The sequence below is a fragment of the Phascolarctos cinereus genome, unplaced genomic scaffold, assembly GCF_003287225.1.
Source record: "Phascolarctos cinereus isolate Bilbo 61053 unplaced genomic scaffold, phaCin_HiC Scaffold_8;HRSCAF=390, whole genome shotgun sequence".
Lineage (NCBI taxonomy): Eukaryota > Metazoa > Chordata > Mammalia > Diprotodontia > Phascolarctidae > Phascolarctos > Phascolarctos cinereus.
In genome coordinates this window covers 63,495,285-63,519,152 of record NW_027556291.1, presented here as the reverse complement: position 1 = coordinate 63,519,152, position 23,868 = coordinate 63,495,285, and the positions used below count along the sequence as shown (strand labels likewise).

Below are 23,868 nucleotides of genomic sequence, written 5' to 3'. Positions count from 1 at the left end.
GCTCCCTAGGATCTGGATAGGGGGACGAAGAGAGATAGGGTGGAGCTTAAAAAGAGGGAGATTAGGGGCAGCTAGGTGGTGCAGTGGATAGAGCATCAGCCCTGTATTCAGGAGGACCTGAGTTCAAAGGCAGCCTCAGACACATAACATTTACTAGCTGTGTGACCCTGGGCAAGTCACTTAACCCCATTGCCTAGCCAAAAAAAAAAAAAAGGGTGAGATTACTGAGTGATGGTTACAGAGGGAGGGGCTGGAAGGCAAAAATCACAGAGACTCCTCCAGGTACAGCGTGTTAGGGGGCAAGAGAGTAGAGAGTGGCCAGGGATGCAGTGTCTTCTGGGAGGTGCATAGAATGCTGGGTTTGGAGTCAGGAAGACCTGAGTTTGAAACTAGCCACAGTCACTTACTAGTTGTTTGTCACTTAACCTCTGTTTGCCTCAGTTTCCTCAGCTGTAAAATGAGGATAATTATGGTACCTATGTCCCAGGGTTGTTGTGAGGGTCAATGAAAATAGTAATTGGGAAGTGCTTAGCACAGTGTACATAGCAAGTACTATATAAATGTTAGCTTATTATTATTATTATTATTGTTACGATTAGCTTAGTGCTTGGCACATAGCAGGTGCTATGTAAAAATGTTACACTATCATTATTATGGTTAGCCCAGTGTTTGGCACATAGTAGGTGCTATACAAAAATCTTACACTATTATTATTATGGTTAGCCCAGTGTTTGGCACATAGTAGGTGCTATATAAAAATGTTACACTATCAGTATTATGGTTAGCCCAGTGCTTGGCACATAGTAGGTGCTATACAAAAATGTTACACTATTATTATTATGGTTAGCCCAGTGGTTGGCACATAGCAGGTGCTATGTAAAAATGTTACACTATCATTATTATGGTTAGCCCAGTGTTTGGCACATAGTAGGTGCTATACAAAAATCTTACACTATTATTATTATGGTTAGCCCAGTGTTTGGCACATAGTAGGTGCTATGTAAAAATGTTACACTATCAGTATTATGGTTAGCCCAGTGCTTGGCACATAGTAGGTGCTATATAAATGATAGCTATTATTATTGTTGTTATTCATGAAATGGGGGTCTACTTCTTAAGGGGATCTAATAGTAGTTCCAGAGGGTGCACCAGAAATAAGGGGAACAGCAGGATGAAGCCATGGGAAGGGTCCGGCTGACATAGATGGTTATGAAGGAGTAGAGTATTGCAGCAGGGAAAGTCAGTTTTTGCCTAGGCTGTCTGCGACTCTGAATCCCAGGGATTCTGGGAGAAGGAAGAGAAAGAGGAAGAGGAGGAGGAGTGGGAAGAGGAGTGTGCTAGCCAGAGGACAGTAACTAGTCACCCCCTTCCCAGGGACCAGGGCAGCTGAGCCCCAGGCCTCACTCAGAGTTGATCATTCCCTGAGTAAAAAGGTGGAAGGCCATATGTGGGGGATGGGGTGAGTCCTTGTTGGGATCTCACTGGCCTGGCCTGGCCAGGTGGCCTAGTGGTGAGGGGCAGGGACCTGTGTCTGGGCACCAGATGGTTTTAGAGGCAGGGTTCACTTCCTTAGCCTGTAATCATCAGCCAGAACGAAGCTTCCTGGATGGGAGAGTGGGGTGCAGGGGGGCGGGAGGCAGTCTGTTGCCCTGGTTTGGATCTGGCAAAGGGGCAGGGGCTGGAGACCACATAAGAGACACATAGATTTGAATCCTGACACTTCTACAGCTAGTTGTGAGACCTCCAGAATTGCTGTTTCCTCCCTTGTCAAATGGGAACAATAATGATGATGATAATGATGATGATGATGATGATGATAATAACAATAAGTGCATATCACCAGACTGTAAATGTTAGGATTAAATGAGATAAATCAGATGTAAAGTATTTTGCAAACCCTAGCGTACTCTCTAAAATGTCAGTTATTATTAATAATGTCCCTCCCCCTAACATTTATTGAGTGCCTACTGTGTGCAGGCTCCTCTACCAGGCACTTTTGCTACAGAGATGGATGAGACAGGGAGAGTACCTGGCTTCATTGAACTTACAGAAGGGTCAAACAAGAACAGAGGCAAGATGTGTCAGTTCTTAGAACAGGGTTACACACACAGGGCTGTGGAAATTCACCAAATGAGGAGATCACTCCCAGCTGAGAGAAGTGAGGAAGACTTCTTGGAGAATTTCATCTGGTGGAGATGGGAGGGGGAGGAAGTGAGGGGATTCCAGGCATTGGGGAGGACCCAGGCAGTGGCCCGGGGGAGGGGGGCAGTTGAGTGATGAGTTTGGGAGATGGGAAATGGAGAAGGATTCAGTTAGGCTGAAGCATACATTTCTTTGGACAGGAGTAGTGTGAGATCAGGCCGGGAAGGTAGGTTGAGCTAGATTGTGGAGGCCTTGAATGCCAGGAAAAGAAGCTTACTTTATCCCGTAGGCAGTGGTTTTTGGGGACATGGTTTTTGGGGACATGGAGGGACCTAACATAAACAGTGTTTAGGGAACCAAAGGCAGGCCCAGGGGTAGGTGTAAGAAGGGAAGTCGGGTGTGTATGTGTGTGTGGGGGAGTATCTATGTAAGTCGGGATGCCTTTTCATATTCTTTTTAAAAAAATAAATGTACACATTTTTTAATACCAGAAAATTCCACTTTCCATGGCCTGCAGATATTTATTTTGGGATGTTAAAATTGCATATGTTCCAGTGAAGACTGGTGAGCAGTAACCCACAAGGCCTACAATTTCCAAACCGTGCCTGGGGTACCCAATTGCAGGGCAGTGATATCATCAGATCTGCATATGAAGAAGATTATTATCTGGCTTGGGGAGGATGGCTAGGGGAGGCCGGTGGTAATGAGGGGCCTGTATTAGCATGGGAGGGGGGATGGCACGAGAAGAGAAGATGGGAGTTGAGATCACAGGATCTGAGGTCTAGAGCTAGAAGGGACCTCAGAGACCATCTAGTCCAGCCCCTTACAGAGGAGGAAACTGAGGCCCAGGAAAGGAAAGGGACTTACTCAAGGTCACTCGGTTAGCTCAGGTCGGAGGCAGGATTTGAACCTGGTATTTTTGACTCCAAGGCCAGTGCATTCTCTATTACACCACCTCTGGAATCCCCAGATTCTGCAATGGGATGGATGGGGCAGGGGTGGGATAAGGGGAAGATAGAGGAATCCAAGATGACTTAGAATTTGAGCCTGGTGGCTGGGTATCTGTTATGTACAGGGCATTGAGGTTGGCACCAAGGAACCACAGATAGATGTGAAAGGCATTCTCTGGACAGGAGACACAGGCAGACTTGATGTCCAGAGAGACCTGGGTTCTGCTTCTGCTTCTGATGCTTATTAGCTCCGTGAGAATTAGATCCCAGGTCTCTCAAACTGGTCTTTGTGTGCCTTAGTTTCCTCATCTGTTAAATGAGAAAGTTGGGTTTCAGTGGCCTCCAAGGTGCCTCCTAATTCTAATTCTGTGATCTTAGGATTCATGGTCAAGGTCTTTGCCTGAGGCAGCTAACTCTAGCAGCCGGGGGAAGGACGTATGAGGAAATCAACTTGAAAGACTTACCACGGGACTACCTTGCTTTGCATAGTAAACACTAAATCTTCATTCATTCATTCATTCATTCATTCATTCATTCATTCATTCATTCATTCATTCATTCACCTCCAGTACGGGGCGACTAATTAGCACCAGGTTTCCCGATGGGATTGACGCTCCCCCGGCGCAGCAGGTGGAGGGTCTTTTTCTCAAACTTCCAGATCTCCAGGGAAGGATGGGACCGACTTGGCCAACATCACCTGGCTCCCCCTTTGTGGCCAAGTTCTTTCCACTCTTCTGCCTGCTGAGTCAGTCAGTTCCCCTAAACCGGCTGCCAACCCTAATCTGTGCCCCAAGCACTTGGCTAGCAGGGCCCTCCAAGACTGCTGCGGTCGGGTCACTTTGTCCAAGGGTTCTGTTTGGTTGGAAGCAGGCCAGGATGTTGTCAGCAGCAATGCTTCCGGCTGATGATCCCTAAAGAGCCCCCCACCAGTAACAACCACTCTCACAGGGAGACTCAGATAGGGCCATCACCCTTCTCTACCCGACACTGGCTCGTTTTCCTTATTCACTCTCCTCCCGGGTTTTAAAGCAATCAAGGGGCGTGTTTTGAGATGGCTTTATTAATCAATGAAAGAAAGGCCACTGTAAAACAGAAAGCTGGCCCCCAGAGCCAGGGAGGCATTGATTGGTTCAGGTCCCACCTCTGCCCCGTCTTTAGCTGTGTGACGGTGGGCAAGTCCCCCTAACCTCTCAGTGCCCTAGCCACTCACCTAGACTATCAGTTGAAGAGAAGGAAGCCATCCACCTTCTCACTAGAACGAGCTTCCTCATCCAGGAAGTCGGGGATGTTAATGATATCACCGTTCTAGTCGCCTATCCCTAATTACCACTAATTAAGGCACTAATTGAGGCACTAGCTCCTCAACCTTTAAAAAAAATCATCTTGTGTTTTATTTCGGATACGCTAAGATGTGTACAATTCCGAGCCTCCGCTCCCCCACCCCTTTCTTTCTTGGCGTCTGGTTCATTGTAGGGGCTTAATAAATGCTTCATGATCGATAAATATTGTTTCTCTGAGTAGAATATATGCTGCTTGAGGGCAGAGACAGATTCGTTTTGTCTTCGTATTCTTAGAGTTTAGGGCATTTTTAAAAGTGTGGTTTTGAAGGGGGAGAAGGGGAGCAGAATCAGATTTGTGGTTTCATTGGTATAGGGAACTCCCGAGAGGGAAACGCCCTGTACACAAAGCAAATTGGCATCTGCCCTACAATTTAGAGGGCTGCTGGGGGCACGGAGAGATTCCTGCTGGGCAGGAGCAGAGGACAGTAGCCAGTGACTTGCCCAGGTTCCTACAGTCACGCTGGGAACCCTGGTCTTGCTAGCTCCCGGGACGGCTCGTTAGCCTCGGCTACGCCTCTCACCCAGGAGGCATTTTAACAGATGCGTGTTGATTGCCCGATCGGTGGGCGTCCCGGTCCCACCCCAGTTCAGCCTGCCCCACTGAGACCTCGGTGGCCCGGTGTATGCCTGGCCTCCTGGGCAATCCCCTCGGGCCATCTCTAGCTTTCTCCCTCTCTCCCTCGGCCGCCCTCTCCAGTCCCCTCCCCTCCCCTCTTTTCCTCGCTGTGTGACACGAGGGATCCGCAGCTGCCCGGCCATTGGTGGAGGCCGGAGGCAGGAGCCCCCCCCTCCTCACTTTGAAACCCTTTCCAGGGAGGCGGGCAGCGGCCGAGTTCAGCTCTCATTGGCCAGTGCATCCAGGGGTGGGCGGGGCCCGCGGAGATCTCCCCGCTGTCCCCCCCCCCGGCCCCAGCCGAGCCCCCGGGCTGCGCGCGGAGTGGGGGGCTCTCAGGAGCGCGCCGGCCGACGGACGCGAGCCCCGTGGTGGCCTTGGCCGTGGCTCGGCTGGCCCCCACCCCCGCGGGGCTCCCCTGGGGCCTCCTCCGACGCCTCCGCTCGCAGAGTAGCAGCAGCGTGCGCTCCCCGGACCCAGCCCCGGGCAGAACCCCGACGCTGCCTCCAGGTAAGCCAGCGCTGCCCCGGGGGCCGGACGCGACCCTGGCCAGGGGGCGCCTTCCAGCCGCCGCGCGTTTGCCGCGCGCCTGCCGCCCTCGGGAGCGCTTTCGGAGAGAGCCTGGCATTGAGCGCTCCGGAGCTCCCGACTCGGCTCGGGGCCGGCAGAAGACGGTCTCCCTGGACCGGGTCAGTTCGAGGATCCCAGTTGGATCACGAGCCGTGTGACCTTGGACTAGGGATTACCCTCCCTGGGCCTCAGTTTCCTCATCTGTCAAATGAAGGGACCGCTCAGATCTCTTGTAAGACGGGCTTCCTGGAAGAGGTGCCTTCATAAATGACCCAAAAATGCGGGTGCATTTCTTAAAGCCCTCTGGCCCGAGATCTGCTATCGTCTTCCAGAGCTTGGGGTTGGAGCAGGGGAAAGACACTGGAGCAGGGCGGAGGTGGGAGTGAGGTTAGTCCGCTCGCCCAGCATGGAGTGAGTTCACTGGGCCTCTGCCAGGTCTACGAGTGACATCTCCGCTCCCCACCCCCTTCCCCCAGCAGAAGCAAGTTAGGTGGGGGGTAGAGGGGAGGAATCTAGACTGGAGTCCATCTTCATTCTCTACCCACCCCCATCCTGCCTGCCCCTCCCCCAAACCCCCTGCTTTAAAGGTATCTGGTTAAGGACTCAGTGTGTGGCTAGCCAGGACAGAAATGTTTTCTTCCTCTCCCCTTCTGAGAAGCATCTGGGAATTTCTTAGCATGAATAATAATAATAACGGAAATTGAAAGCATAGGTCCAACCTTGTCACTCCCCTGCTCAGGAAGTTCCCGTGGCTCCCTCTCGCCTCCAAAATCAAATACAAACACCTCTGTTTGGCTTTTAAAAAGCCCCTCACAATCTGGCCCCAGCCTCCCTTTCCGGGCTTACTTAATACCCAGTTTTCTTCTTCGGGATTCTACATTCCACCCAAACCGGCCTCTTTGCTGTTCCCTGGACATAAGATTTCATCTCCTGTCCCCATGTCTTTGCATACACTGGCCCCAGTGCCCGGAATGCACTTCCTCCTCACCTCTGCTCTCCCCAATCTCTGGCTTCCTTCAAAGGTCGGTTGAAATGCCTCCTCTCATCGAAACGCCCGTCCTGATTCTCACCTCCGGAAATAGTTTGTATCTGTTTCGCCCCCCACTCCCCTTTATGTTTTCCCCCCAGTAGAATATAAATTCCCCCCAGAGCAGTGGCCGCTTTGTTGTGTTTTTTTTTGGGGGGGGGCTCCGGGAAATGCTGGAATGAATAAAACGCTGTTATTAACCTTAACTTTTACAGATGAGGCCATTGAGACTCAGAGGGGTTAGGTCACACGGGTAGCAAATTTCTGAGACAGGATTTGAACCGAGCTCTCTCCTGATTCCACATTCAGCAATCTTCCATTACCAGAGAAGGGAATGAAATGAAATCACCTCCCCTAGCTGCTTAAATTCTCACCGAGCTAGACAGCAAGAAACCCCTGAACATGGCTTTCCTACATGCTCACCAAATCTCATATCAGCTGGAAGGGACCTTGAGGGATCATCTGTCCCTGGAGAGGATGAGCACTTACTAAGCACCTACTATGTACTTGATGCTTGCCATGCCAAGACAAAATCTCCTAAGACAAAATCTCGGGAAGCTTACTTTATGTTGGGGGGAAATGTCTATCTGCATATAAATGCAGGGCAATTTGGGGAGTGGGCGTTCGTTGGGCACTAGCCACTGGGGGGAGGAGTGGGGGGGGGATCAGGAAAGGCCTGAGGTTTGAGCTGAGCTTTGAAGGAAATGAGAGACCCCAGGAGGTAGGGATGGGTACTGAGTACATGAGGCATACATAACCTATGCAAAAGCCCCAAGACAGATGGCATGCTGGGTGAGGAACAGCTGGGCCAGAGTGTGAAGGGGAGTACTGTGTTGTCTAATCCAGCCCCCCCATTTTACAGATGAGGAAACTGAGGCTCAGGGTGAAGTGACTCCAGAGAATCTCTGAGTTGGAAAGGATGTGATCTAGTGCTGCCTGGGGTGGCAAGGGAGTTTGGGTTCAGAGCAACGACTTTGCCGATTTCTACCTAGTTGGGACCTTGCCTGAGTTACTTTCCCTCTTTCAGCCTCAGTTTCCTCATCTGTAAAATGGAGGGTTTAGACTAGAGAGCTGACCCCTTCTGGGGCTCTAAATCTAGGCTCCTCTGACCTCCTCGGCCGACTTCAATCTCAGAGGAATTGCTCGCTGTCCTCCCCTAGCTTCTGGGAGACTTGGCCAAGGTCAGCCAGGAGCCAGTGGCAGCAGCAGGCCCGAAGAGGTGGGGGACAGTGCGGCTGGATCAGAGCAGCAGTTCTGTGACAGCCCATGGCTCAGACTACCACATCCTTTTTGGTCCCCTCACTTTCCCTGGCCGATTTCCTCTGCCCTTGCCCTGCAGGAAAGGGGTTCCCTTTGAGACCCTTGGGCCGAGACAAGCTATGCAGATGGAAGAGCTTGAGACTGTCCTGAAACCAAATCAGGTGGAAACTAAGCTGGGGGCAGGGAGCCACACAGCCTTCAAGGGGAGGGCCGAGGGCCCAGCTCAGCTGGGTTACTGCAGGCCTTACAAAAACACTCCACTTCCCTTCCCCTGGAGCCAGCACATAGAGGCCGGGTCCTTCTTGAAGTCAGTTGACTCTCCAGAAAGGGCGTCCCCGGGTCCCATGTGCTCTTTTCAAGCCTGTTACTGTGAGACCCCTGTGGTCTGCACTCCCCGCCCCAGGCTGCCTTCTGGGCCTTGCTTTCATCTCCTGGAATGAAGGAAGGAAAGGTCAGGCTTGGGAGGGGATTGGAGCAAAGCAAGAGTGTGGATGTGTTTCAGGAGCAGGTTTCTTGGGGTTGTTTTTGGCTAGGTTACACAGTCCCCCCGCCTTCCTGCCTGCTTCAAACTGAGGCCTGGAAGTGAGGCCTCTTAGATTCCCAGAATATTTGCTCTGGAAGGGACTTTTGAGCTCGTCTAAGTCAACTTCTGGGGTTTTTACAGAGGAGGAAACTGAGGCCCATTGAAGGGAAGTGATTTACCCAGATAGGACTCACCCAAGGCCACACAAACTTATAAATCGTGGGGTCAGCACTGAACAAGTCTTCCATATTAGGGCCCTTATAAACCATAAACCATAGAGTCCAACTCCTCATTTTACAGAAGGGGAAACTGAGGCCCAGGGAGAGGAAGTACTTGCCCAAGGTCAAGTCAGCAAACATTTATTAAGCACCTACTCTGCACCAGGAAGGTGCCCGAGCTCTGGTGATACAAAGAAAGGTAAAAGACAGTCCCTGCCCTCAAGGAGCTCACAATCTAGTTGGAGGAAACAACATGTAATTATGTACAAACAAGCTGAGGATGGGTCAGTTGGAGCTGATTAATAGAGGGAAAGCAGTAGCATTAAGGGGGATTGGGAGAAGGTGGGATTTTAGGTGGGAACTAAAGGGAGCCGGGGAAGCCAGGAGGGGAGGGGGAGAAGAGGAGGTAGAGCATTCCAGCATGGGGCGGGGAGGTGTGGGGGACAATATCTAGAGGTGGGAGATGGCAATCTTGTGGAAGGAACCTCAAGGAGGCCACTGTCACTGGCTTCCAAAGGACTTGGACTAAGTCGTAAGAAGGTTGGAAAGGTAGGAAGGGGTCAGCTTTCAAAGCCAGGCAGAAGATTTCATAATTGATCCTGGAGGTAATGGGAAGCCATTGCTGTTGTAGAGTACAGGCATGACAGGATCAGCCTTGTACTTTATAGGTCAGTTTGGCAGCTGGTGGGGAATGGGCTGGATTGGGGAGAGCCTTGTGGCAGGCAGACCCACCAGCAGGCTATGACAATAGGCCAAGGGTGAGGTGATGAGGGCCTGCACCAGGACGGGGGCAAGTCATAGGAAGGAAGGGGGCATATTTAAGAGATGTTGAGAAGGTAAAAGTGACGGGGGCTTGGCAGGAGATAGACACGAGGGAGGGGGAAGAGAGAGTAAGGAGTTGTGAGCCTGGGTGACTGTGCAGTGCCCTCGACAGTATTAGGGAAATTAGGAGGAAGGTCACACATTAGCTCTTAGATCCAGAGCTCAGGGACCTCCAAGGTTGGAGAAGCTGAAAGTTGATATTGGAAAGGACCTGAGAGGCCATCTTTTCCAATGTATATATGAAAGGAATTCCTATTATAATATCCGACCCCAGCATTTTACAGATAAGGAAATATGATCAGGGACTGGAAGTGATTTGCCTAAGGTCGCAGAGGCAGTAAGTATCAAAAGTGGAATTGGGATCCAGGTCCTCTTTCTCTCAGGCCCGTGTTCTTCCTCCCACTGTACCATGGACATTGATTGAAAGGGGCCTTCTGTGTGTGATCAGAAGTTGTCAGAGCCCTTGTTTGGAGGAGGGCTGGAAAGGCCCTTAGAACAAAAGATGTTTTAGCTAAAAGGGTGGGAAGAGAACCGGCAGTATAGAACGCTGATCCGAGATGGAAGGGGCCTTGGAGAATCCAAAGTCAGCCCTAGAATGTAGATCCAGGAGAGCTCACATTGCTGAGTAGATTATAAAGCACTTGCCTTACATCCAGTGCTATGGCAAATGTTCTCCCCACATTACAGATGAGGAGACTGAGACCCAGAGAAGAAGAGTTACGTTGCCCAAGGTGATGCAGCGAGTAAATGGTGACTCCAGGTCCACTGTTCTCTCTGCCGTTGTGGCTGGGTTCACTAACACACTGAATGTTGAGGGGGCTGGGTGGGGGAAGGGAATAAACCTTTATATGGCACCTACTGTGTGCCTAGAACTGTACTATACTCTTTACTAATATTACCTCATTTGATCCTCACAACTGTGGGAGGTAGGTGCTGTTATGATCCCCATTTTACAGTTGAGGAAACTGAGGCAGGCAGCAAGGAAGTGACTTGTCCAGCATCACACAGCTAGTAAGTGTCTGGGGTTGGATATTCCTGACTCCAAGGCCAGTGCTCTTTTTGTCTCTCCACCTGGTCTATCCCCTTCATTTGTGGGATGCCTTTGGGGGCCAGCTTCTCTGCTCCAATATGTATGTTAAGTGTTAGGTGGACACAGGACCTTTGTGAGTATTTTGATGCCGCTGCTTTGTGAATTTCTGTGGGACTTTGTTTCTCCAGCATGAAAAGGGAATTTGAAACCTTTCTGTGTGCCCCGGTACCCAGGGTGCTTGTAAAACCCTGGTGGACTTTCTCAGCCTGGTGCTTAACTTTAAAAGCTCGTTGACTGACTGACTGAGCTCCTGGAGGTCATAGTCTAACCAGGCCCTCCCCACTCCTCCTCCCCTTCCCTCCCCACCCCCAGCCTCTGAGGCCAGTTCCGAGCAAAACAGGATGCATCCTGGATGAACATTTTTCCTAGCGTGTCCTCTAATCATTCTGGCTCAGCTTGGGGCTTCCTCTCACATTCAGGAGCAAACCCTTACCGGCTCTCTCTTCCCGCCAGGGGTGTGCAGACTTCCTACAAAGCCAGGAAAGTTCCCACACAGAACCTGAGGGTCTCAGAGTTGTCTAGGACCTCATAGGGCAGAAAGACACAGAATGTTGATTAGAAGGAGAACTGTATTGGAAGTTGGGGCTTGGCTTCCAATTCCGACTCTGCCGCCTCCTACTAGCTGTATGACCTCAAGCAAGTGACTTGGGCCAGTCTTCCTGGGCCTCAGTTTCCTTCTTCTGTACAATGAGGAGATTGGACTAGATGCCTCTGAGGTCCCTTCCATCTCTAAATCTGAGATCCGAAGTCATTTTTCTTCTCTGGGCCTCTATTTCCCCATCTGTACAGGGAGGAGGGGATATTTCTAAGGGCATTAAATCCTGTGACTTTAGGGATCACCTAGTCCAATCCCTTTTTTTTTTTTTTGTCTAGGCAATGGGGTTAAGTGACTTGCCCAGGGTCACACAGCTAGTAAGTGTTACGTGTCTGAGGCTGGATTTGAACTCAGGTCCTTCTGAATCCAGGGCCAGTGCTGTATTCACTGAGCCATCTAGCTGCCCCCAATCCCTTTTTTTAAAAATAAATTTTTACCTGTATCATGTGTTTTTGTCATTCACATTTAGCCATATATTTTACCCCTGTCTCTGTCCTACAGAGCCATCTCTTATAAGAAAGAATAAAAAAGAGGAGAAAAACCCAACAGACGGAAAAAGGCTGATGTAACATATAATGTTCCGCATCCATAGCCCCCCACCTTTGCAAAGAAGAGGCCGCCCCCAGATCTGGCAGAGCAGGAAGCTGGAGGAATTGCAGGTTCTCCAGGCAGTAGGTGGAGAAGCCGAGCTGGGCTTGATGGCAGGGCTTGGAAGGCCATTACTTTGTACTCCTTTCTAGTGTCAGTAAGTGTAGGTGTTGAGTGGTAAATGCCTCCCTTCGGAGGCCAGGAGACATCGGGTGGGCAGTAAATAAGACTGTGAGGCCTACATGTTCCCATGAGACTCTGAGGCCGCCCGTAAGTTCAGGTTGCAGAGACCGATCCAAAATCGATCCCGGAGTCGGAATCCAGCAGCAGAGCAAGCGTGTGGCAGATGGGGGCAGCGGACAGGACACAGGCACTGATGCCTACCTCCCAGAAGCATAGGATTGGCAGCTGCAAGGCTCCTGAGAGTGGAGCAAGTGCAAGCATTTTACGAAGGAGGAAACTCAGGCCCAGAGAGGGAGAGTCGTTTGTCTAAGGTCACACAGCTAATGAAGGGTAGAGCCTGGGGCTCCTGGCTCCCCAAACTGTAAACCTCAATCAGAGGTGAACAGTTGGGTTTTAGCAGGAGTTCTAAACCTGGAGGCAATGGATAGAGGTTGTAAGGAGTCCATGGACTTGGATAGGGAAAAAAATGCCCTCTTTATTACCGCCAACCTCATTTAGCATGTCCTTCCATTAGGTATGGAGGTACTAAACTGTGATTCTGCAAAGGAGCCCATAGGCTTCCCATACATAAACACACCCCAGCAGAGAAAGCATGCTAGGGGTCTGCCAAAGGACCCCAGAAAAGGTCCCTAAGAGAGAGGGGCTGGCCGTGCTGCTCTCATCTGCCTGCCCCATTCAGTGGGCACTGGGCACTTGGGAATGCCCTCTGGTCCTCACTGCTCCATGGTAGCTCGCTTTGAGAACCAAGGAAGAAACTGAGGCCAGCCAGTTCCAGGGTGGGTGGTCTATGTCTCCTGCCTACCCCTTACTGGACGCCATTGTCCATTACTGTCCAAGGACCAGCAACCATGTCTTATCTAAAGATGGTAGGCCTTCCCTTGGCTCCTGGGAAGATCCATTCAGTCTTTCTCCTGGAGAATAGAGAGCCCTCCTCTGCTTCCTCTGCTGGGGTGTGTTTATGTGTGGGCAGCCACAAGAAGCTGGAGATCTGGCCTAAGCTGGTTAGATTGCTTAAGTCAGTGGCCAAGAATGACTTGTGGCCCCAAGTTGGACTAATTAACCTCATGGCTAAGAGTGTCTTTCAGTGAGGTCTATAGAGACTTTCCCACAAAACCTGGTGCCAAGCCCTACCGTCTCATGGGTACGGGGAAGGCGGGGGGGAGAGAAGACAGAGAGAGAGAGAGGGAGAAAGAGACAGAGACAGAGACAGACAGAGAGACAGAGGAGAGAAGGGAAGGGAAGGGAAGAGAGGAAAGGAGAGGAAGAGCGGGGAGAGAGAAACAGAGAGGAGAGGAAGAGAGGGGAGAGAGAGACAGAGAGAGAGAAGAGAAGAGAAAAGAGAAGAGAGGGAAGAGAGGAGAGGGAGAGAGAGGGGAGAGAAAGACAGAGAGAAGGGAAAGAAAAAGAAACAGAGACAGAGAGAAGCAGAGAGAAGAGAAGGGAAGGGAGGAGAGGAAGAGAGAGGCGAGAGAGAGACAGAGAAAGGAGAGGAAGAGGGGGATAGAGAGAGAGAAGAGAAAAGAGAAGAGAAGGGAAGAGAGGAGAGGAAGAGAGAGGTGAGAGAGAGACAGAGAAAGGAGAGGAAGAGGGGATAGAGAGAGAGAAGAGAAAAGAGAAGAGAAGGGAAGAGAGGAGAGGAAGAGAGAGGGGAGAGAGAGAGGAGGGGAAGAGAGAGAAACAGAGACAGAGAAGCAGAGAGGGGAGAAAAGAGAAGAGAAGAGAAGAGAAGGGAGGAGAGAAAGACAGAGGGGAGAGAGAGAGAGAGAGAGAAAAGAAGAGAGGAGGGAGAGAGAGAGAGAGAGAGAGACAGAGAGACAGAGAGACAGAGAGTCTCCAAGCTGTCCCCTTCCTGGACCAGCTGCCCAGTTGTTGTCTGCCTGCCCTTGGGAGGGGAAGTGGCCCCTTTCCAACAGAGCCCGGGGCCTGCTTTAGCATAGTTAATGATTGAGCTGTACAGCTACCTCCTGAAAGTCACCTCCAGAGGACGGCCATTAACCAACTGCCTGGCCTCTGGCCATTCCAACCCTGAGACCAAGACTTCTCAACCTGGACTCTGTGGATTTGGGTTTTTTTGTGTGGTGATCACTCTGTTTCAATACACTTCGTTTCCCTTTGTGCTCCTGTATATTTTCTTTGCAGTATGTAAGCCCATAATTCTGGGGAGGGAGGCTGTGGGCTTCCCCAGACTCAATGGCCTCGGGAGGGGTCCAGGACACACCAAAGGTAAAGAGGTCATGGCTTCCAGAGGACCAAGTCCTGAGCCCCTCAGCCCCTCCCTGGGAGTCTCGGCCCATGGGGTCTACTTTATAGAAGATTTCTTTATATCAAGTCCATTCCATCTGGGCTGATGGCAAGTTATAGCGTCATTGCCCTGTTCTCTCCTTAGTCAAAATGACTTACCCTCTGTGTAAAGTGGCCGAGCAACTGTCCAAAGGGCAGAGCCAGTGGCAAGAGCATTGGACCCGAATTCAGATCCTGTCTGGGATACTCCTTTTGTGATCTCGGGCATCTTCCCCTCCTTGGGACTGTTTCGTCATCTGTAAATTGAGGAGGTTATACTAGATGGCAGCTGTCAGAGCTGGGAAGGCCCCCAGATCATACAAAGTCAGCGCTGGTAGGACCCTCGAGAGATGATTTTGCAAATGGCCTGCTCAAGGTCACACAGCCTAATTAGATTTCATTTCAGTACTTGATTGTCTTTTATCATCTTGTCCTTGAATTTTGTCCTGGGAGTGTTGTCCCCCCTGCTTATCGGGGCACGCTGTCCTTCTGTCTCTTCCCTCAGTAGCGCTGGTTGGACTCAGTTGATTAGCGGTAACAGGAAGGATACAGAACACAGACACAGGCCATCCTTAGGTCCCTGGGGTCCTCTGGCTCCCTCCCCCTCAAGAGTAGTCTGGAAACTCCTGCCAGACATTGAAAAGGACAACCTAATGGTTGGTCCTGAGCAGTGTCGGAGACCTGGGCTGGAGGCAGAGCTGAGACTGCACTCAGGCAAAGAGGCTTCCCATACCCAGCAAGGCCTGCTCCCAGGGGACCCTCAGATCACACGAATTCAGCTGGTGAGATTTAGGGAGAAGGGAAGACATAGCTCAGTCTCAAGTGATGGGGTTGGGCAGGCCTGACTCTTGGCCAAACAGAGATCCAGTGAAGTCACCTAGCATTTAATAAGTGCCTATTGTGTGCCAGGCACTGTGCTAAGCCCTGAGGATGAAAAGAAAGGCAAAAAGAGCCCTCGCCCTCAAGGAGCTCACATTCAACCAGAGCAGGCAATGTGGGTACAACTAGATACATACAAGATAGATTCAGCCCTCTGAGATGGCTCATCTGGTCATGGGGGTGGCTGCAGCTCGCCAATGGTGGTGAGGGGGATCTTACAGGCATGGGGTGGATGAGTGGTACCTTTTGGACTAGGTAGGCTAACTCTCTTACTTAACAGAGATTGAATAAGAAAAGCATTTATTAAATCCTTCCTATGTGCTAAGTTCTGAGAATATAGATAAAAATGTAAGAAGGTTCTCAAGGATCTTACGTTCTAATGGGGAGTACCACATCTCAAAGGTTTCAGTGGCAAATCAGATGGCAAAGTCTGATGGCCCTTGGTGGGGGCGCTGCGTATGCCTCCTCTCTAACGTCGCTCCCGTTGCTGAAATCCTGCTGGTTTCTGGTAGCTCCAGGGATGTGGGAGTGAAAATGTCAATTTCTGGGTCTTCAGTAGGTGAGGCGGCCTTGCCTTTCCCATTGGTGACACTTGGTGTTGTTGATAGGGCTCATGTGCGAGTGTGGTGGCTTGTTGGGTGTGTTGGGGACACTCAACGATGCCTGTGTGTGACCGGCAATGTATGTGAAGGCTTTCAGGGCTTATCCTCGGGGCCGTTTGGCCCTGGAGGACTGGGACCTGGATAAAACTGAGTGTGGTATTTCTTATTCAGGCTGCTGGGCAGCAGCTATGATGGCTGTTGATGTGGGACATAAGGGCAAAAAATGGCAACTGTCCCAAGGTGTTGGACTGACTGATGTTCTCAGATTCAGATTCCACGTTCTCAAGTCAGCTCTAGCTTAGTATTTGAAGTGCTAAGGTTCCTTCCAGCGCTGATATTCTCTGGAATATCATCAGATACAGCATGGTATAGTGGACAGAGTGCTGATTTGGAGGCAGGGCCACTTACTGCTTCTCTCTGGGCCTCAGTTTCCCCATCTGTAAATTGATGAGGTGGCATCTGGAGGCTCTTCTAGCTCTAGATCTGGAGTTTGTATTTGGGGGTGGGGAGGGTGGCAATGACTAGAGGTCAGTGTTTTGATTGAGAAAGCTTGGTAAATCACTCGCTGTAGAAGTCGCATTCCCAATCAGGACTTTTTTCCTGCTCCCTACTTCAAATGAAAGCCAGAATTGCCCTCCGCCACGCTTTGGCCATTAAACAGTCTCAGCGTCTTTTGTCGGTTTAAACAGCTACTGGCCGGGCTTAGCTTCTACCTGGTTTGGCCCACCCCTCTGAAATGTACCTGCCCCAGCTGACCCTGCTCCAACCCATTCAGCCTTGGGTTAATGAGTGACCCATTTCTCCCTGTGCCAGGTAGGGTTCTGGGAAGGGACCTCTACCACCAACCTTCTTCCCTCTCCAAGGAGCCAGAGAATCCCCAGCCTCTACATTCCTGACCGTTGCCAGGCCTCTCTGCCCAAGATCTTCCTTGCAAAGATGGCTCCTGTTTCATTCCGTCTTCTAGCTTGCTTCCTAGACTGGCTTTATGCTGTAGTCAGAAGAACTCTAGCTGGTATCCAGTGAAATACTATAACTGCCATTTATTTAAGTATTTGAAGGTATGCAAAGCACTCCATATATGTTCTCATTTGAACCTCACAACAATCTGTAGCTATTATTATTCTCATTTAAAAATGAGGAAACAGATTAAGAGGTTAAGTGACTTGTGCAGGGTCACACAGCTAGGAAATGTTGGAAGCAGGGTTCTAACCCAAGTCATCTTGACTCCAAGGCCAGACCTTTTCCTGTTGTACTGAAAGGGAAAACTACTTTGATGGACCTACCCTGTCCTCAGAATGGGCGATGAGATCGCAATCCATCCATGCCTTCCCATTTTGTGTGCCTCTTGTGTGTGCCCTCGCATTGATTTTCCCCCCAGTATACTGGGGGCCATGCTGTAGTTCTCATATGTGATGCATGGATGCCGGTGGTGCATGCAGGCCATCTCTCTGTCATTCTTCCCTTGTAGTATGTGGCTGACCCACTTCCTTTTTGAGCTGTACATCTTTTGGGCGACATCCTTTCTGCCACATCTAGTGGTTAATTCTTTGCTGGTAGTACGCTGGAGCCTATTCACTACCACCATCTTGGATGACCCACCACACCTTTGCTTCCTCAGAGACTGGGAGATTCTGTGACTTGTAGCCATATTGGGTCACAGAGAGGCAATTTTCATCCAAATGGGGGTTCATTGGTGTAGCAACTTCCTGGGAGAGTGGACCACCTCTGCCAAGGCAGACCTAGAGCCCTTTGGCACCTTTTTGGACTGCTTGGGTCACTAAGAAGTTAAGTGATTTGCCGAAGGGCAAAGAGCTAGTAGGTAGGTGTCTTAGGTAAGACTTAAAGCTTGCCTCTTCATATTGCTATCCAGTTGTATCTGTCCCACTTCTCTACCAGGAGAAAATTGACAAAAAAAGATGGGAACTATTTTCATATTTGTCTTCATATCCCCAGCACCCAGCACAGTACTTAGCATATTGGTACGTAATGTTTATTGACCTTCATTGAATTTGACCCATTGTCTCTTGGGAATGACTCTTTTTCTCATATATTTCCGTTAATTTGCTATGTATTTTGGGTATCAGACTTTTATCAAAAACATTTGAGATGAAAAGGTTTTCTCAGTCAACTTTTCTTCTAGCTGCATTAATTTTGTTCCTGCCAAATCTCTTGAATATTATATCATCAGAATTATCTGTTTTATCTTTTATGATCACTTTTATCCTTGTTTAAGAATCTTCTCTGCAACCATAGTTCTGAAAGGGACCTTTATCCCTTCTCCTAATTCTTTTTTATGCTGTAATTGTCTGTATTTAAGGTATATCTCACCTTACTGAGTCACCTAGTGGTTCCCTTTTGCCTTGAAGATCAGATAGACTTATAAAGTCTTCCATAACCTGACCCCTTCCTACCTTTCTAGTCTTTTTCCACATTATAGCCTGCCAAGGACTCTGCAGTCTAGTAACACTGGCCACTTTGCTGGTTTTCCATACACAACACTTCATCTCCCGACTCTGGGCGTTTGCACTGGCTGTCCCCCATACCTGGAACTCTTTCCCTTCTTATCTCAGCCTCCAGGCTTCTCTGGTTTCCTTCAAGTCTCAGCTAAAATCCTACCTTCTACAAGAAGCCTTTCCTGATCCCCCTTTCATGTCAGAGCCTTCTCTCTGTTGATTAGCTCCAATTTATCTCATATACACACACACATAGATATTTTTATATGTACACTTCTGTATACACAAACATATGTGCATATGTCTGCCTATCTATCTATGTCTTGTTTGTGTATAATTGTTTGCAAGTTGTCTCACCTGTTAGACTGTGAGCTTCTTGAGGGCAGGGCCTGCCTTTTGCTTTTCTTTGTCTCCCCAACACTTATAAGCACCTAATAAACGTTAATTGACTTAGTAAATTCCCGTGGACTGACTGTATCCATTAGGAACTTCTGAAACATGGCATAAAGTGTTAGTGTAAAACAAATTTCTGCCAAATTGCTCTCTGGTTTTCTCAGCTATTCTTTCCAACCGAGGAACACTTCCCCCAGCAGTCTGTGTTCATGGCATCATTGAGCATTCTTACTACGTCTCATTGCTTCCAGATCTTGTTTACATAGTCTGTTCACTCGGTCCGCTTGTTCATTTTTTTTCACCTGTATCATATAGTTTTGATGGATAACTGCTTTCTAACATAGCTTCAGAACTGATACTGCTCTGCTCCTTTGTTTCTACTTTTTTCGTCATTTCTCTTTAGATTTTTGGCTTTTGCTTCCTCCAAATGGATTTCATTGTTTCGTCAGTTTCTATAAAGAATGCTTTATAGTTGTATTCATTTGAATCTTGAGTGTGTATTGATTGGTAGGCTAACTCCTAGATATTTTTATATTTTTTTCTGCATTCTATAGTAATTTTGAAGGAAATTTCCTTTTTGGTTTTTTTTTTTTTAGCTCCTCCTAATGGGTTTTGTTAATCAGCCTTTTTTTGGTATATTGCCATTTCGTGAGCATATTTTATATCTCCTTACTTTATTAACTGTTTTCATTCTTTTGTTTTTACAAAAAAGATCTTTACATATCTTTTCTATTTCTTCCTTCCAGTTTAATCTTTAAATGTGTTCAGAGTGAATTGCCTTTAATTGGTTTTTTCATCAGCTTTGTGTTGGGTAGTTGCTTTTTTCCCTCTGCTGCTTCTAGCTGGTTTTAGAGGTAACACTGCTCATAATCTTCCACCATCTCTGTCCTTAAGATTTTGTAAAACGAGTGTATATTCTAAACAGGTTTTGCCCTAGACTGCTAGATCTCTCCTCACAACAAAGAGATAATGTGTTTGCTGGCTGAGGCGCATCTAGGTTCATTTGAGCTCCTTGTCGTGGCATTTGGTTTGCATTGCTTAAACTTCCTTTGGAAATGGTGATAGTTGGTGTCAATGTCTGTCCTTTTATTCATTTCCCATTTTGGCATCACCAGCTTCTTTAGTCAGTTTGATTTTTGTTGTTTCTTCTCATTTTTACTGATTTTTATCCTTGTTTTTGCCAATTTGATAGTCTAATTGTACACACACTTGATTCAGACACGGCTACTGAGTCTGTAACCAGTCATATTCTGCCTGAATATAATGAATTAAGACTTTTTCATGTTTGGCACTCTGTCCAGAGACTCCCGACTCTCTCTTGAAAGAAAATATTCATGATATGTAGACATGAATCTTCTCTATGGTCTGGAAGCTAAGTTTTCCAACTTTATGCAATAATGGCCCCATTTTCTACAAAAAATTTTTTGCTACTCCACTTATAGTTTTTGTAACACAAATCTTAAACATACAAGAAAAATAACTATGCACAGACATTTACAATTTTCATGGTTATGGTCTATAAAATTATAACTATAATCATATTATTATTAATGTGATGAGTGGACTTGTTTTTTTTGGGGTGAAATGTTTCTCAAAAACTGAGTGTCTTAGATGTCACTCATTATTCTTTTCCAGCTCTAATTATTAATCGATATGATTGCACATGTATAACCTCCATCAGATTGCTTACCATCTCAGGTAGGGGGGAAGGGAAGACGGAAGAGAGAAAATTTATAACTAAAAAATTTTTTAAAAGAATGTTAAAAATTGTTTTTATATATAATTGGGGGAAAATAAAATATTATTAAGAAAAATAAAAAATAATATCAATATTTTGTCTTATGAGAGGTTCTTGATGGAGTGGATAGAGCTGGTCTCAGAGCTGGGAAGACTTGCCTCTCTAGTACTTGCTGGTTGTGTGACCTTGGACAAGTCACTTTAACTCTCAGTTCTCTAGCAATTCCCTAAGACTTTAAGTTGAAAAAAAGGTGGAGACTTGCATTGGTAGAGGGAATTTCTTCACTATATTAATGAAATCACTGGTCCAATCACCATCTCTATTTTATTTTTATAACAGCTATAGTAGAAAACATTGTCGTGAATGATAATAAAATTCATATTTGGTAAATCAAATACTTATTTTTATTTATTTGTATTTTTGCGCTAGGCAGTGGGGTTAAGTGACTTGTCCAGGGGAAAACAGTTTTTTGTTTGTTCATTTGTTTTAGGCAATTGGGATTAAGTGACTTGCCCAGGGTCACACAGCTAGTAAGTTCCAAGTGTTTGGTCTGAGGCCAGATTTGAGCTCAGGTTCTCCTAACTTCAGGGCCAGTGCTCTATCCACTGCGCCACCTAGCCCCTCAAATACTTATTTATTCACTTGTAACCAAAACACAAGATTTTCATATTTAAATGCTTATTTCAACATTCTGTCATAAGAGGAGTCTATTCTCTGTTCTCATTGTGATAAGACCAAATGACTTTATGATGAAAATTGACAATAAATCAAAAAAGTTTATTAAGTCTCTACAGCTAAGTGGTACAGTGGATAGAGTTCTAGCCCTGGAGTCAGGAGGACCTGAGTTCAAATGTGACTTGGACATGTATTAGCTGTGTGACCCTGGCCAAGTCATTTTACCTTGTTTGTGTCAGTTTCCTCATCTGTAGAATGAGTTAAAGAAGGACAAGTATACCATGCACCATGCTATACACTGAGGATACAAAGACAGTCCTTGCACTTCAGGGGCTTGCATTCTAGTAGAATTCTAGTAGAATTCTAGTAGAGGAGCCATCGTGTGTGTGTGTGTGTGTGTCTGTGTGTGTGTGTGCATTTTGTTGTTGTTCAGTTGTGTCCAACTCTTCATGACCCCATCTGGGGTTTTCTTGGCAAAGATATTAGAGTGTTTTGCCATTTCCTTCTCTGTTTCATTTTACAAATAGGAAACTGAGGCAAACAGGGTTAAGTGACTTTCCCAGGGTCACACAGCTAGTAAGTATTTTAGGTCAGATTTGAAGTCAGGTCCTTCTGACTCCAGGGTGGACACTCTATCCAGTGCAGCACCACCTAGCTGCCCCATCTACACACACACACACACACACACACACACTTCTCCAAATACACAAAAAAACAGATAGTGTAACTTTGTGGGGCAGAGCATTAGCATCTGGGGAGACAAAGGAAAGCCTCATGCAGAAGGTAGCATTGGAGCTGAGTTTGAAGGAAACCAGGGATTCTAGGAGGTGGAAGTGAGTGGAGATTGCATTCCAGATGTGGAGGTCTGCTGGTGCAAAGGCACTGAGAGGGGAGCTGGAGTGTTGTGAATGGGGCAGAGCTGGAAGGCCAGTTTGGCTCTACTAGAGAATGGAGTAATGTGTGAGAAGGCTGGAAAGTAGGGTTGAGACCAGAGTGTGAAGAAGAATTTCTATTTGTTCCTAGAGATAATAAGGAGTCCCTGGAGTATATTGAATAGGAGGGCAAGTTGAGGCAGGGAGACCAATTAGGAAGCCATAATAGTCCAGGCAGCAGGTGATGGGGGATTGAACTAGGATATGGCCATATGAGTAGAGAGAAAGGCCAGATGTGGAAGGTGTATAAGTAGAAATGATAAGATTTGGCATCTGAGGTGATGGTGGAGAGTGAGGAATTGAGGATGACAGAGATTGTGTATCAGGGCGACTAGAAAAAAGGTGGTGCCATTGACATAAATAGGAAAGTGCAGAAGACGTGACTTTTGGGGGAAAGCTTTCTAGCTTTCTTGAACATGCTGAGTTTGAGATGTCATTGGGCTATCTAGTTCAAAATGTCCACTAGGGAGTTGGTAATGTGGTACTAGAGCTTGGGAGAGACTAGGGCTGGCTGTCTGAGACTATATATCTGAGAGTCAGATGTATAGAGATGATTGTTATACCTAGCTGGTCACCAAGGGAGGAAGGAAGGAAGGAAAGGAAGAAGCACCTACTATGTGCAAGGCACTGTGCTAAGCACTTTACAAATATCTAATTTGATCTTCACAACCACCCTGGGGGATTGATGTTGTTATTATCCCCATTTTACAGTTGGGAAAACTGAGGCAGATAGATCAAGTAATTTGCCAAGGGTCACACAATAAATGTTTGAGTGTGATTTTGAATTCAGATCTGTATGACTTCAGGCCTAGTGCTCTATCCACTCAGTGCACCACCTAGCTGCTTCTCTCACCAAGTGAGAATATAGAAAGAGAAGAGAAGAGAGCCCATGGCAGAGTCTTACACTACACCCATAGTTGGGACATGGCAAGGCTGATGATCCAGACTAAGAAGGATCATTCATACAGGAGGAGAACCAGGAGAGTCACGTAACAGAAGTACTTCATCCATCCATCCATCCTTCCTTCTTTCCTTTCTCCCTCCCTCCTTCCCTCCTCCCTCCTTCTCTCCCTTCCTTTCTCCCTCCCTTCCTCCTTTCCTTCCTTCCTTCCTTCCTTCCTTCCTTCCTTCCTTCTTCCTTCCTTCCTTCCTTCCTTCCTTCCTTCCTTCCTTCCTTCCTCTCCCCCTTCCTGTCCCCCCTTCCTCTCTCCCTCCTTCCCTCCCTCTCTCCCTTCCTTCCCCCCTCCTTCCCTTTCCTTTCCTTCCCTTCCCTTCCCTTCCCTTCCCTTCCCTTCCCTTCCCTTCCCTTCCCTTCCCTTCCCTCCTCCCTTCCCCTTCCTTCCTTTCCTTTCCTTTCCTTTCCTTTCCTTTCCTTTCCTTTCCTTTCCTTTCCTTCCTTTCCTTTCCTTTCCTTTCCTTTCCTTTCCTTCCTTCCCTTTCCTTCTTCCCTTCCCTTCCCTTCCCTTCCCTTCCCTTCCCTTCCCTTCCCTTCCCTTCCCTTCCCTTCCCTTCCCTTCCCTTCCCTTTCCTTTCCTTTCCTCCTTCTTCCTTTCCTTTCTCCCTCTCTCCCTTCCTTCCTCTCTCCCTTCCTTCCTCTCTCCCTCTCTCCCTCCCTCCCTCCTCCCTCCCTTCCTTCCTTCCTTCCTTCCTTCCTTCCTTCCTTCCTTCCTTCCTTCCTTCCTTCCTTCCTTCCTTCCTTCCTTCCTTCCGTGTGTTGTCTTCCTTCCTTCTTTAGAATCTAAGCTTCTTGAGGACAGGGGCTGTCTTTGTTTTACTTGTATCTATATCACTACTACATATCTCTGTGCTGAGCACCTAGAAAGCTTAATGAAAGCATTTTTTTCTTCCTTCCTATTTTATTTTCTGGTGAGTTTTTTTTTTTAAGGTTTGGGAAGGATATAAAAATGCGATTTTATAACATTATTACCCATAGCCCTACCTTTTTCAGAGCTGTAGTTGCTTTCTCTTTCTGGATCAGGTATGAATTTGATGACT

At 47.8% G+C, this 23,868-nt stretch overlaps 1 protein-coding gene across 3 annotated transcripts in view; it reads left to right on the top strand.

Moving 5' to 3' along the window:
- The window catches only part of STARD8 (StAR related lipid transfer domain containing 8), an 80,997-nt gene that overhangs the window by 11,088 nt on the left and 46,041 nt on the right, over positions 1–23,868 (top strand). Inside the window, exon 1 of one of the 3 annotated variants that reach the window (XM_020967251.2) lies at positions 5,346–5,555. The exons of the other annotated variants lie outside the window; for them this stretch is intronic. The gene's annotated coding sequence lies outside the window, so the exon portion shown is untranslated. Of the gene's footprint in view, positions 1–5,345; positions 5,556–23,868 lie in introns of those variants that run through there. 3 annotated transcript variants of the gene reach the window in all.